The sequence below is a fragment of the Vanacampus margaritifer genome, chromosome 1 (assembly GCF_051991255.1).
Source record: "Vanacampus margaritifer isolate UIUO_Vmar chromosome 1, RoL_Vmar_1.0, whole genome shotgun sequence".
NCBI lineage: Eukaryota > Metazoa > Chordata > Actinopteri > Syngnathiformes > Syngnathidae > Vanacampus > Vanacampus margaritifer.
This window is the reverse complement of record NC_135432.1, coordinates 12,977,433-12,990,903: the sequence shown is the minus strand read 5'-3', so window position 1 is coordinate 12,990,903 and position 13,471 is coordinate 12,977,433. Positions and strand designations below refer to the sequence as shown.

At 38.6% G+C, this 13,471-nt stretch overlaps 1 non-coding gene across 1 annotated transcript; it reads right to left on the bottom strand.

Annotated features, from left to right (window-relative positions):
• Positions 1–708: 708 nt before the first annotated feature.
• On the bottom strand, positions 709–790 carry trnal-aag (transfer RNA leucine (anticodon AAG)). The gene has a single exon. It is a non-coding gene; the product is annotated as a tRNA-Leu (tRNA).
• Positions 791–13,471: the final 12,681 nt, after the last annotated feature.

Below are 13,471 nucleotides of genomic sequence, written 5' to 3'. Positions count from 1 at the left end.
TAACCGGAGTACATAACCATAAAGCATGAACATAAGTGTCTGTAGTGTTTTGTAAACATTGGAGACAAATGTCGGAGTCTGAGAGTCCCATTTTCTTCATCATATATTGAGTAATGTATGTTCTGTGAATAAAAATTCACGGACAAATAGGTTTCCACACCAACATCCAGGTTCATGCTGTCCTGCCTTGTGCATAACGTAATGAAGCCTGCTCTGATCCATGAGGAAATGTCAGACCTACTTCTTCTTCAGCTACAACTGGGTGCAGGACAACAGGTATCACTTCAGCAGCAGAGTGGCGCAGCGGAAGCGTGCTGGGCCCATAACCCAGAGGTTGATGGATCGAAACCATCCTCTGCTATCTTGACCTGGTTATTTGTTAGCACAATCCTCACTCTAGGATGTTGTTCAACTTCTACCAAGTAATTGTTTTGAAGGTTAATCATGTGAAGTTAAAAATGCAATACTCATTGGCTCTGGCCAAGGGATTTGACCAATTCTTCAATTCATTTACTTCACTTTGGAAAATTGGGCCATCTTTCACCATTCTTAGTCTGATTTCTCTGTGTTGTCACTGATTAAGTAGTCAGTCCCACTTAGTGTGAAAGGCAAAAATACTGAAATTTTGGGAATGGTGGTAAGAGGACAAAACACAAACAGAAAATCAAATTCCTATACTTTGCTACAAAGAAATCTCTAAGGAAGAACTGGCAGTGGTGGGATTTGAACCCACGACTCCTGAGAGACTGGAGCCTTAATCCAGCGCTTTTGACCGCTCGGCCACACTACCTGCAAAACTGTTTTGAGTATAAATATCAGGTTTCCACAAGAACATCCAGGTTAGTGGTGTCCAACCGAACCTTGCGCATAAGGTAATGAAGCCTGCTTGGATCATAGGTAAATTATCTTCAACCCAACCAGAAACGTCCAATGGCAAATGGTTGTAGACCTCATGCTTGTTAGCCTAAATCCAGCACCTTCGACCACTCGGCCACAGTACCTTAAAAGCCATGAACAGAAAGGAGATTTTTGGGCAATTTAAGTCATGTTGTGGTCTGAGGCACAGACTTGGCGGACAAATAGGTTTCCACACCAACATCCAGGTTCATGCTGTCCTGCCCAGCCTTTTGCATAAAGTAATGAAGCCTGCTCTGATCCATGTTTTATACAGTATATATATTTTGATAAATTAGCAACTCTGAGCTAGTTCAAAAAACAAGGGTTAAAGTTGAAAAAAACATATATTTTGGTGTTCAGTGAATTTATAGCAGTCATTTAATGTATAATTCATAATTTTCCAAAGAAGAAAAGGCTTCTTGGGTTCTCCAGGGTTAATTGTGGGTGTGATATGCAAAGAACTGCATTTTTACCCCTATAAGTCTTTTTTTAATTTTTTTTTTTTAATTTTATGAATATGTGCATGCATGTGTTGCCACAGGCATCATCACAGAGTAATCTGCGGCACCTCTGCATGAATCAGTTGTTTCTGCTCCAGCAGACAGAGACATCTGACAGTGCCGCACACCGCAGGCAAGGCAGCGCGATAAGAGGCGAAAGTCAAAAAGGGCAAGACCGCCCAGTGGCGTACAGTGCAACATACGGAGGGCAGATGTACATGTGAGTGTACAGCACTCCTGGTAGACTACAACATTTTGTTCTAAATAAGCCCCAGCCGAAGTTCCTGTTCTCTCCTCGAGCTTTGCTAATCCTCGTGTACTGTTTGACCTTTGACTCCGTGCCCATACTTTTTCACATCCCTCCCTACTCTTTTGTTCTGCTCAGAGTGGGTGTATGTGCGGGAGATCTCAGGGGAGCAGGTAAAGTATAAATCTGAAGCACTACTGACATTTCAAATTCTCTGGTTCCCATTTGCACTTGCAATCAGTCACTGCGGCGCTCTTCTCTTTCCATGCTTCGCTCTTCATTCTCACCTTCAGGAGACGCCAGCAATACTATGTTAATGTGTTGAAAGCCGGAACGGATAGTAAATCTGTAACACCCACATCAAAATAATTGACTGAGGGTGCCCCTCCCCTCTAGAAAGAGTCCATGGTGATAGTTAATAATTATTTTTGCACTGAAGCAATTTTTTTATCCACACATATCCCCAAACTCCGACCGAATTACTCACCTGATCAAAACCCACACATTTTGAAGCACCTTTAAAACCAACCAGAGCATCAGGATTACTTTTTTTTTTTTCTGGAGAGCTCAGTATTGTTCATTCGGTAATGTTACCGATTTGACATGTCATCATCATTGCTCTCTCTTTTTTTCTTTTTCTTTTTTTAGCATCAGAGCAATCAGGATTACATTAACACCTCCTAAAAATATTTTTTGACAATTTGTATCGTCTGTGCAACAATGATGAAAAATGACAAAGTTTATTTTGATGATCTCACGAGACGAGATGTCGTTCACCGTGTGCTGACATAGTACTTGTGCTTTCATCTCCTATCAGCAGGATCAGTGAAAACACTTCAGTGTGGACAAGCATGTGTTTTTCAGTCTGCTACAGGGCACAAATGTCCGCATACAAACTTTATTAAGGAATAGCACGTTTGTTTCAAATTGCCGTGATAAGGCAGTGTGTGGGATTTGTCAAAGAACATCATGTCAGGTTCTTCACTGTGTGCCATTTCTTTTGTCTTATAGCCTGAAACTTCCTGTCAATGCTTGATAAACTTGTATCTTCAGTTCATCCTCTGTCTATTCTCTAGGGGAGAGCGTTAGCTAAGGATAAAGCTGTGGGCTTATTCAGTATGATGATCCAATATGAGTTGCTATTCATTTAGAACAAGGGTGTGAAACTCATTTAACTTCAGGGGCCACTTTCACCCAAATTTGATCTGTGGGCCGGACTAGTATGTCTATGGCCTAATAATCTAAAAAAAAAAAAAAAAAAAAGACAGGTCAAAATCCTGTTTTTGTGTGTGCAAATATTAAGTACATTCTGAAGCTATTATATTATTCAGTATTTTCTTACTACTGACTAATTAGAAATTTATTAACAAAAATTAGCACTTTTTTTGCATCAAATCCTGATTGTCATTTAAGTGGTTGCCAGTGCCACTTCCTGTAGAAAAGAAGAGCAACAGTTTTAGCGAAAAACTGCAGTTTGTGTTCGGTCCACACGGGCTAGATTGAACCCCCCGAGGGACCGGTTCTAGCCCGTGGGCCATATGTTTGACACCACTGGTTTAGAAGTGCATGAATAGTGACCACAATCACCTTGCAATGAACAGAATTTATATACTGTTTATTAGGGATGTTGGATACCACTTTTTTTTAGATCGATACCGATACTCAAATCTTCAGTTCTCACCGATACCGATACAAAGTGCCGATACCATTAGTATTTATGATACCTAAAAAAAAAAACAATGACAGATTTTTTTAAAGACCAATTAAAGCAAATTTCCTTAAAATTGCTTGAAATGAATGGCAATTACATTCTTTCAATTTGCTCATGAAAGTCATTTTGCATAGAGCACACAAAATTAATTAAAAAAAATAGATAATAAAATGAAACAAATAATCCAGTGGTCAGGAAAAAAAATCCCAATCAAAATATGTGGTTGTAAAACTTCCTTTTAAGGAATACAGTAGGGCTGCAACTATCAAGTATTTTAGTATTCAAATACTCAACTGAAAATTCTATTGAGTACTCAAGTACACTGATAAAATATACATTTATACATCCCTACTGTTTATACATCGGAAAATGGATGGAGGATGTATGCTGTTTATCCATCTACTGTACTAGACAACTTTTGGATTTTTTCTCTTCACCTTTTTCTGGAGTGTCTTCCACATAAGTCACCTCAAGGTTCTTTAAACTATCAATGGCCTCAACATTATTTATCCCATTGTCTTGGCGGCAGATGAGTACAATAACGAACCCTCGGGAAAAACAACAACATACAATCCAATTTGATATTGTTCAAAATGATTCAGAATCTAAATGAGAACAGATTGAGATGAGAGAATGTGACCTCTGTCCCTAGTGTTTATGTCTGGACCCCAATATGCAAGTGATTTTTATAAAGTATAACACTGTCCACATGTTCTTCCATCATCATGCCAAAATGGCAGATTTGTTCAATTGCACTCAACCAGACAGCTTTCTAGATGATCGTCTTAGATGAAACAACAACCATGACAGAAACGCAACCATAATTAAGATCCTCAATTTCCCCTTTTCCACTTAAAGTTCAAATCAGTTGTCCGCTTTTGGACCGCCAACTGACAAGACAGAATCAGTTCAAAGGAATATTTTCTGCTTCTGAGTCCACGTATGGAGCTTAACACTTTCAAAGCTGTAAACTCACAGCTGATGTCATGCTCTCCTTCATCCACTTCTTTTGACTCTTTTTCAGTTAGATTTCCAGAATGCCCGTCCATCATAGTCAGCAAAAGTCCAAGAGCCAACATATGGACAACATTTCACTCTGACAGTTCAGGAAAGGAGGCAGCCTACTGCCAAGGACATGCCAGTCTCTACTGGAGCGTTTCAACTGGCCACAACGCAATAATAGTTCAAGCATGGTGTCAAATATGTTGTTTTTTTTAGCAAGAAACATTTTCATTGTGATGTTCGCAAAGACTCAGCAAGCTTGTAAAATCAAGGATTTTCACAGAAGAACGTTTGGGACAAATGCGTTTCCATCGCGTTACACGACAAAGATAGGGTGGTCTTCAAACGTACGTCCTGTAGTTGTTTATATCCCTGGACATATTTTGACATTGCATGCTAATATCAATAACAAGAAGTTATTGAAGTGCTGCCGATCCCGCCCAAGCTGAAATCAAGACAGATGCTTTCTCCGGGATTTAACATGGCAGGAAATTGAAGACTAGCGGGATATTCACGGGGCTTCTTTCAGACATTTCTGCTGGCCAGGATGAGCCAGCTTTGACCTCGCTGACATCGAAACAAAAGTACACAAGTATCCAGAAAATTGCAGGCTTTTCGAAAAACAGCAGTGCTTAAGGTGTGGAAAATATGTTCAATGTGAGTTGAACGCCGCATTTTTGAGTCTTTTGTACAGTATATTTCACACGTGTCGGTAGTGTGTCGGCTATTTCGAAGTCAGCCGAAGACAGTGGCTCGCAACTTTAAGGGGAACTTTGCAGCCCGTGTCACATAGTGTACACAGATTTGTTTGGACGCCTGTCGTGTAGAAGTTGCCTGTGAGTGTCTGCTTATCTCGCACATCCTGTTGGCAAATTTAGCTTCTTACGTCCTCATTTTACTAGCCTTAAGTATCTCAAAAGAGTAGGTTGTAGACACATTTAGTTAAAGCAGTTATTATTATTTTATTTTTTTTGAGAGAGAGCGCTCAGTATTTTTCATTTGGTAATCTTGCCGATTCGACATGTCATCATCATTGCTCTCTCTCTTTTTTTCTTTTTTTGTATGTGCGTGAGAATGTGTACGTGCGGGTGTGTGTGTGCGTGCGTGTGAGTGTGTACTCATTAATTCACCTAAAACCTATTAAAAATTCCATACCGTTCACCTAAACCGAATACTTCAGAATCCAGCTAGAGCCGTGAGGTTGTCAGGAGACCAGAGGAAGGATCAAAGAAAAGAAAGGAAAGTGAAATCCAGCACCGACCAGACATCACCTACTACCCACCAGTTGAAGTAGTTGATTACTAGTGCTGTCAAAGTCAAAGCGTTAATTTATTGATTAATCACAAAATAATTATCACATTAATCATGTATTAACACATATTAATGGCACGATTTGTTTTGATCGCAGATTATCTTTTAGTTTGACAGCGGATAGTTGGTAGCACAGGTTGTGTTTGAGCAATAAACGTAACTACGTGCTTTTAAGTAAAGCATTTAATAAATGTTTGCATATGACATTATTTGTTCATGTCAAACTACTGGGGTCATAGCCCCCCCCCCCACCCCCCATTTTAAATTATGCAAGTAATTAACCTAATAAGAAAAGAGGAGGACGAGAGTGAGCAGTGGATTAAAAAATGTTAAAGACGTCCTCATAACATTAAATGTCGAAAGAGTTAACACGTAACAGGTGCTCTTCAAATTTGGTGGGCAATTTTTTTTGCTAAGTGATTAATCACGATAAATCAAAATTCTAAGATGTGATTAATCTGATTAAAAATGTAATCATTGTACAGTTCTATTTTTATTGTTACCGTAATACACCTCCACCTTAATTTAATACCATTTAATAAGAATAAGAATATCACTAAAAAGTCATTTAGAGATCCAACAAATCCATTGTTAAAATTATTGAAATTTTATGAATTAATAGATTATAGTATTCTGCAAATTATGCTGAAGAAGGTTCATAACAAAACTTTGCCATTGAATATTCAAAAGAGAAAGTAAGTATAAGTTTAAAGGAACGCAGATCAAAAAAAAAAGAAGAAGCTTCAGGAGCAGACTCATGAAACGTTGTGTTTCCATCAAAGGAATCAGCAATCTAAATAAAGAAAGCAAAGAATCCAATTCAAAAATTACATCTAAAAAAATAACAAAACCCAGCTTGTTAAAAAAAATAAAAATGAACGGGGTTGATTAAGATTGATTATTATGCCATTGTCATTTTTGTTGTTACGAATGTCAGCAACCAAATTGTAAATTGAGAACAAAAGTCACGTGACTGTCTGTGTGACTAGTGGTCACACAATTTTATTTTGTTTTTGTTTTTTTTACATTACATTGTAACTGAACTGGGGAAATGGGGCAGAGAAAATATGACTTGTCTTCTTTTTGCCTCTTTTCGTTCGACATCGAAGAATACATATATATATATATATATAAATATATATATATATATATATGATTTGAAAATGCTTTTAGGCATTTAATATTTGGATCTAACCTGCATATGAATATGAGTTGTTTGTGCTTATTTGTACCAGCTAGTTTCTGTCTGAGCCCCTTGGCACGGGGGATAAAGGGACCAGCGGGGGTGACCACCATGCAAGATTCCTATACCTCCCAGTGTGTGTGCGCAACTAACCCTCATTTGATTTTTATACGCCTGTGGCTAACAGGAGCCAGATGTAGTTCTCTGCAGGGAGCTTACTGTCGAAATATCCACGTATTTCTCTTTTGCACTCTCTTTAATGAGATGTGTGCATATTGTACACACTTGCAGTATTTGTTTGTAAAAAAAAAGGTAATAAATACAAAAAGTTGGAGCAGGTATGACTTTGCATCTTTTCAGTACTTTGCCAAAGAGAGGAAAACTCCATGATGGAATCACATCAAGCTGAATAAAAAAAGAAAGAAAAAAGTGTCATGCTGACGACTCACAGTTCTTTGGATGCTGAGCATGAGGAAATTCTGCGCATAGAATAAATTCTTTCTGATGATTCGTATTGCGATTGCACTGTATTCATCACTGCAATATCATATTGCGGGTTGTTGTCAGCGAGGCTTTGTACAAGAGCGCAACAGTGGCAGAAAGAGAAAGAGTAGGATTCAGGGGAGAAGCAAGAGTGTTAATTGAAAGCGAATGTGTCTGAGCTGGCTCCTGGTCATAGATGGGCCAAGGTCCCATTTGGCTTCCACTTCAAAGGTTTGGCCTGCCTTTCTCAAGTGCACCTGTAGCCGGTTAAAACCTGCCCTCATCACTCAGGGCGTGGAGGGACCGGTACTGCAGTGTAGAACCCACTCAGCCATTTTCTTTCGAGTCACACGCACACACAAATGCACATACATTCAACCTGAAACACCAACTTCACGACAGAACAAATGTCAATCACACGGCTTGAAAAAATATACCCTTACGGTAAAGGTTAGAGGTTGAGTCAGGTAATTTGGGTTCTATCTTTTAAAAGGACCCCCCCCCCCCCCCTCGACTGCAATGACGACTATATTATTTATTTGGATGTTACTAACATAACTATGAGATTCATTTTTCAAAAAATATTTCCAGTATAATACATTTTGTAGAAACTTTATTTGGACGTACGCTGCCATTGTTATTTACGTCGCAACACAATCAGTGCGTAGTGACGTAGAATGGCGGCTGACTCTCTGCCGGGCAATGTGAAACGTCTACAAGAAAGCAAGGTAAGCCTCTGTTGCGTTCCTAAAGAAACAACACTAGATCGGGAGAGTCACCTTCCCCCACGCCGTGCTCTCGTCATTCACCAGACGCATTCAAGAGTTTTGATCGTCCCTTTAAGAACGCTACGGAGACTTACCTTGCTTTCTTTATAAGCGTTTCACATGGCTGCCGCCATTCATTACGCACTAAAAGCGTTGCGAAGTAAATAACAACGACTGCGTACGCCCAAATAAAGTTTCTACAAAATCTATTAAAATAGAAATGATTTTTGAAAAATGAATCTCATAGTTATGTTAGTAACAACCAAATGAATAATATAGAGCTAACTTGTCATTACAGTCGGGGTTCCCTTTAAGGGAAGTCTAAATCTGTGAAGGTGATAGTTAGCTCATCATAGTTAGCGCATCATAGTTAGCGCATCATAGTTAGCGCATCATAGTTAGCGCATCATAGTTAGCGCATGTGTCTCACAGCCATTTCTGTGTGGTTCTTGCTTGTTCTGCCAGTTCTTATGTGGCTTCCCTCCAGGCAATTCAGCTCCCCCGCTCATCCCAAAAACATTTTTTCTTCGGTCTATATGCAATCGACTGGCAGCTGGTCGACGGAGTACCCAGCATGTTTCCGCAAGATCATTTCTTAATGGTTAACGGTTCTTCTGTTCTATCAGTCGCTTGCGACAAATACCTGGGAATCTGGCTCTACATTTACATTTGAAACAATTTGCCCTCTCTTCAATTATACAGACATAATCACTGGTCCGTGTTTATTGATAAAACACTCATTGGCAAGACCACAACCTACAGTATACTTGCTCTCTGCTCACCATGCATACCACCACCCGCAGTCTTCATTCCATTAACTACTTTTGGTCGATCATTTCAATTTTCTGCCCCAAATGACTGGAACACTTTGCACCAAATAATAAAATCACCTCATTCATCACAATATCATCATTTTAAAGTTACTGAGTGATACTTTTTTTTTTTTTTGCTGCTGCATCTGTTTTTAGCCGTTTTTAAAACATGCCCAGTCATCACAATTTGAGATGCTCGAATCTGTCTAAAAATATAATCCAATTTAAAGTGATCATTGTGTGGCCACCTTGGATTCATGAAGACATAGCCTACATTTCTAGCAGTAATTTGTAAAGGCAGTCAGATAATTTGCAAGGCAAAAGTGTAAATAACACACTAGAACTAGCAATGGGAGTTTTGGCAGAGTCAAATGAAAGAAACACTCTTGTCAGTAGTTCCTTCTATGACTAACATACGTACTGTACATCAGCTGCTAAATACCCTGCGTGAACAGGAAACAACTCAGCACAGCAAAAAATATTTTTGCTGATTATTTTTGATGATATTTAACTTTTGATGTTGGTTAAGTTTGGTCTTGTTTTGGATGTAACGATTCTCAAAAACTCTCTTCCTCAATCTGGCAAAAGCTTTCCTAGCACACATTATGCGATGGGGAATTTCTACGGTGATAACAGCTCCTGTGGAGAGAAGACAGCCAAGGTAGACAAGGTCAATCTTGTCCTATTTTGGAGGTCTGCAACTACTGCGTTGCTATCAGCATATTGGAGGAAGTGAGCATGAGGATGATGATGATGATGATGATGATGATGCTCTGCATGAACAGAACTCAGCACAAAGTTATCGTCAGACCAATGTTGATGCTGTAATAATGACCCAAATAAATAATGGAAATGTGCATTAAAGCAGTATTGAATCATCACATATCACCGTTGTCCTGTGAAAAACACTTATGTCAATTTTTGTCTTCTTTTTTTTCCTTCTTCATTTTTACGTTTATGGGATGAAACTGAATGCAAACATCCCCAAAATGTTAAAAAAAAAAAAAAAAAAAAGGATATGTGTTTTTCACAGCACATCGACGATATGCAAATTTATACTGCCACATACCGATTATTTTTGTCTGTGCGTGTTGAAGACTTTGTTTCCTGTTTCAGAAGTGCATTTAATGCCAAAGAGGCCACCACATCTAAAGTATCCCTTTGATCTCATTCGGATCAACTGCTACGTGTGTGTGTGTGTGTGTGTGTGTGCGGGTGTGAATTCTCTGAATGTGTCAAGCGTGACCGCATACTCTGATGACCCAGTAAACATTTTATTATTGTAGGACTTGTCACCATAACATTTAAGGACACTTTCAAAGCTGGCAGACTGCACAAGGGGGATTGTCAGACACTTATGTTCAAAAGTATTTGGACAGTAGCTGTGAATGTTTAGGATTTGGCCTTTAAATATCACCACAATGAATTGGGAATGAAACTATCAGTTGTCATTAGAGGTAATAGACACTAATGCTAATTTAAAAGGTTTCACAAAAATACGATTGAAGCATCACAGAGAGTTTGTATAGAGCAGAGGTGGGCGATCTCGGTCCTCGAGGACCGGAGTCCTGCAGGTTTTGGAGGTTTCTCACTTCCAATTCAACCTGATTCCAATCAACAAGATCATTATCAGGCTTATGCATAGCTTGCTGATGAACTGATCGGATATCAGCTGTGTTGGAGAAGGGCAACATGCAAAACCTGCAGAACTCCGGCCCTCGATGCCCACCTCTGATCTAGAATGTGCCCATTTTCAAGGGATTAAAACTATTAACTACTGTCTACTTTGTCAAAAAATAATCTTCTGTTTACCGATTAAGGCCTATATAAATAAATTGGACTTGACTTGCATTGTACTTTTGTCTTCACAAAGTGACACACATGCTTTATTGTTTTGCGATCAGGTGGCTGCACATAGATAATCTGTGAAAATAAACTTTTTGAAGGCCATTTATTCTTTATAAAATGGCTGTAAATCCTAAATGGTAAATGCCATATATTGTGAAACCTCTTAAATTAAAGCTGGGGCTTTCCAGTTTTATTTCATATGCACTGTTGTGGCGGATAGATGATGAATTATGAGTTCTGTCACCGTCCAAAAACTGTAACATACGAGCCTGGCATCAACTGCATGCATGTTTGTGAGCATTTTTTTTTTTAACCTGTATGCACGTGGTTCATTGCATCCTTCACACAAGGAGAAAAATGTCTGACAACAGGCCCCGACACCTCCTCTGAGAGTCAGGCCCGTCATTCCAGAAGCTTCTGGACTTCCAGGGCCGCTGTGTGTCGGCAGATCTAAAGTTACTCAACAATAAATTATCACAGATCTGTTGCTCTTGTTCACACACATAGACTCGCGCGTTGCCGCTCATCTGTCCCTGGAGGACAAAGTATTTTTAGGCGTTGTGTTATGTTCCGACCTTTGCTGCTGGATATTCCGCTGATTCACATCCAGGCTGCGTAGTCACAGCATGAGCTTTCTCAGTTGGTGGCGATTTAACACAGAATTGTTTATGATTTATGATTACACTCATAAAAATGTTACTCTGGAAATACAGGGGAAAAAGCTTATGAAATTATTTTAAGACGCCAGTGAGGAAAAAAAAAAGATTGGCTGGATGGAGAATGTTTAAAGCAGCCTTTAACCCCAGCGATGGATCTTTGTATAAGTGTCAATAAGTATATGACTTTATTGTATCTTACACTGATGCAAGTTATATTTACAATACATTCATAGCCCAATATTGACATAGATTTTTTAAATAAATATCTGACTAATTAAGTGTTTATTGTCTATACCAGTGGTTCTCAAACCAAGTACCACCTCAAAAAATGCATGCTCTCTTATGCTGCATTCGAGGAACGTGGGAATTTGGACATACCAGGAAGTATGCACGGGAATGCCTCTTTGAACTCAAAAGTCCGAGTTGCAAATGCAGAAAAAAACGGACCCCGACTTCACCGACCAGTTTAAATCTGACGTCACTCAACAATGGCCAACCCCGTAGAGACAAAAACCATGATGGCAAAACATAATTTACACAACTAGAAACATATTTATCTATTTATTTATCCTAACAATAATTTAGTTATTAAAAAAAAAACTTTTCTTAACTTTACATAGCCCAACGTGATTCAGACTGACCAGAACGCCAAACAATTTATTGGAATCAGCCATCTTTGTTGTTTACATTGGCTTTGAACACTTTGAGGTCGAAAATGGGAGAATGGAAATGTCCGACTTCCCACCTTCCTCGAATGCAGCATTATTACCGCTATCATGACGAACATTAAAATATAGTAGCATAGTAGACTGTGACTGACTGTCGAATAAAGATAAAAAACGAGGCAAAGGTGTATTCCTAAAAACTATATTTGAGAAGCCACATTTTTCACATTTTGAACAGCATAAAGTGTACTTTTCTTTATTTATTTTCTTCTTCTTTTTTTTTTCCTGGAGAAAAAAAAAGAAAAAAAAGCAATGATGATGACATGTCAAATCGGCAAAATTACCGAATGAATACTGAGCTCTCCAGAAAAAAAAAAAAAAGCATAAAGTGTACTTAAATACGGATTCAATTAAAATGTATTTCACTTAAAAAAAAATAAAAAAAAGTAAAATGAAATTTTGAAAACAAAAAGTTCCAAGTCATTGAATCACAATGTTGAGCACTAAAATTTAAATACAACAACAACAAAAATAAATCAGGCAGCCCAAGTAATATTACCACACTTCCATCCTCACCAATCAATACAATTTGATCATCACGCCTGAGACATGTCCCACTAACTTATAATATATACATGAAAAATAATGCGAGCACGGCCATATTGTTCCAATCACGGTTTGTAAGCGCATCTGTTTTGGGTGGATCGGGTTGCTCAATGGCAAACTTATGCCTTAAGCCCCAATGCAAGTAGATTGTAACATATGTAGCATCAAGGTACAAATCGACAATAATGCGTTATTCAAACACTCGTGTTTTCTTGCATAAACCCTTTCCGCCTTTCTCCGATGCTTCCTTCTGTCCTTGTGCTTTCTATGCGAAACCAGACACAGCAAATATAAAGTGGTAACATCCTAACCAAACAGCAATGTTTCTCTCACCACATAATCCGCATATCTTTCGCTCAAACGAACCGTCATTAATGCCATCTCTTAAATGGAATCATTCATCATGCTTCGCTTTTGCAAAACTATCCTGGGGCAATGCTCACCAGACGCTTAATTATGTACACCTGCAAAACGCAATGATCTAAAACAATTCCAGTAAATATGTACTCCAAATCTCCTTTCTTTTCTTTGGTCCTTCCTCGGGTCTCCTGACGGCCTCACGACTCTGGCTGGAAGTGTTCGGTTTAGGGATTTTTTAATAGGTTTTAGGTGAATTAATGAATACACACTCACACGCACACACACACACACGCACATACTCACCCAAATACAAAAAAAATAAAAAAATAAAAATAAAAATAAATAAAAAAGAGAGAGCAATGATGATGACATGTCAAATTGGTAAAAATACCGAATGAACAATACTGAGCTCTCCAGAAA